The following is a 2,168-nucleotide window of genomic DNA, read 5'->3' as shown; positions in this document are numbered from 1 at the left end:
ATATACTTTAAATATCTTGCTTGTAAATTTTAGCACAATAAAGTTTAAAAATATTCTTTTATTCATTTTCTGTGCAAATACATTTAAATAATGACAGTATCCCTACTAGTAGGCTCCTTTTCATCTAGTTTATAACTTTATTAATCTATTGTTAACCTTTGATCCTTATCAACCCTTTGCCTGATAAAAATTGAAACACCATGTACAGCTCTTTTGAATGAAATGCCATTTGTTAATATATAGTAATGCTAGTTATGATTTGCTGATCACCACGTGCTGCTTAGAACACTTTACATACTCATTTAGGCACCTTAACAGCTTTGCAGAAGTGATGTTGTGACTTGATTTTACAAATCAGAAAAAAAGAGTCAGCGAGGTTGAATAAATTGTATAGTATCACCTGGTTAGGCTTCCCTGGTGGCTCAGAGGTTAAAGCGTCTGCCTCCAATGCAGGAGACCCAGGTTTGATCCCTGGGTCGGGAAGATCCCCTGGAGAAGGAAATGGCAACCCACTCCAGTATTCTTGCCTGGAGAATCCAATGGACAGAAGAGCTTGGTGGGCTACAGTCCACAGGGTTGCAAAGAGTCAACTGAGCGACTTCACTTTCACTTTCATCACCTGGTTCAGTTCAGTTCAGTTCAGTTCAGTCACTCAGTTGTGTCCAACTCTTTGCGACCCCATGAATCACAGCACGCCAGGCCTCCCTGCCCATCACCAACTCCCGGAGTTCACCCAGACTCACATCCATCGAGTAAGTGATGCTATCCAGCCATCTCATCCTCTGTCGTCCCCTTCTTCTCCTGCCCCCAATCCCTCCCAGCATCAGAGTCTTTTCCAATGAGTCAACTCTTCGCATGAGGTGGCCAAGGTACTGGAGTTTCAGCTTCAACATCCTTCCCTCCAAAGAAATCCCAGGGCTGATCTCCTTTAGAATGGACTGCTGGATCTCCTTGCAGTCCAAGGGGCTCTCAAGAGTCTTCTCCAACACCACAGTTCAAAAGCATCAATTCTTCGGCACTCAGCTTTCTTCAACTCTCACATCCATACATGACCACTGGAAAAAACGATAGCCTTGACTAGACAGACCTTTGTGGGCAAAGTAATGTCTCTGCTTTTGAATATGCTATCTAGGTTGGTCATAACTTTTCTTCCAAGGAGTAAGCGTCTTTTAATTTCATGGCTGCAATCACCATCTGCAGTGATTTTGGAGCCCCCCAAAATAAAATCTGACAGTTTCCACTGTTTCCGCATCTATTTGCCATGAAGTGATGGGACCAGATGCCATGATCTTCATGTTCTGAATGTTGAGCTTTAAGCCAACTTTCTCATTCTCCACTTTCACTTTCATCAAGAGGCTTTTTAGTTCTTCTTCACTTTCTGCCATAAGGGTGGTGTCATCTGCATATCTGAGGTTATTGATATTTCTCCTGGTAATCTTGATTCCAGCTTGTGGTTCTTCCAGCCCAGCATTTCTCATGATGTACTCTGCATAGAAGTTAAATAAGCAGGGTGACAATATACAGCCTTGACTTACTCCTTTTCCTTTTTGGAACCAGTCTGTTGTTCCATGTCCAGTTCTAATTGTTGCTTCCTGACCTGCATATAGGTTTCTCAAGAGGCAGGTCAGGTGGTCTGGTATTCCCATCTCTTTCAGAATTTTCCACAGTTTATTGTGATCCACACAGTCAAAGGCTTAGTAAGAGACAAAATTATGATTTGCACCCTGAACTCTAAGAGTTTATGCTCTTTCCACAGCTCTCCTCAGACTGTCTTAAATCATTACCTGATGGCTTAAATGCAGTATTAACCTAATGCATTTACCAATAATTCATAGCGGATTTCAGTGAAAATTTGTCAATCTGAAGTTCAAGTGCTATTGCACAGTTCAAATTGATTCATTGCACATATTACTAAGTGAGCATTTACTAAGAACCAGGCAATGTGCCGGTTACTAAAAATATCATGAAAATGAAAGTGAAGTCACTCAGTCGTGTCCGACTCTTTGCGACTCCATGGACAGTAGCCTACCAGGCTCCGGGTCCATGGGATTTTCCAGACAAGAATACTGGAGAGCTCTGCCATTTCCTTCTCCAGGGGATCTTCCCAACCCAAGGATCAAACCCGGTTCTTCTGCATTGGAGACAGATGATTTACCATCTGAGCCACT

General features: G+C 42.4%; 1 non-coding gene across 1 annotated transcript; it reads left to right on the top strand.

Annotated features, from left to right (window-relative positions):
• The first annotated feature begins 411 nt into the window (after positions 1 to 411).
• On the top strand, positions 412 to 483 carry TRNAW-CCA (transfer RNA tryptophan (anticodon CCA)). Its single transcript has one exon. It is a non-coding gene; the product is annotated as a tRNA-Trp (tRNA).
• Positions 484 to 2,168: the final 1,685 nt, after the last annotated feature.

The sequence above is a fragment of the Bubalus kerabau genome, chromosome 2 (genome assembly GCF_029407905.1).
Source record: "Bubalus kerabau isolate K-KA32 ecotype Philippines breed swamp buffalo chromosome 2, PCC_UOA_SB_1v2, whole genome shotgun sequence".
NCBI classification, from domain to species: domain Eukaryota; kingdom Metazoa; phylum Chordata; class Mammalia; order Artiodactyla; family Bovidae; genus Bubalus; species Bubalus kerabau.
The sequence above is the reverse complement of the archived record's forward strand: the minus strand, read 5'-3'. Positions and strand labels throughout refer to the sequence as shown.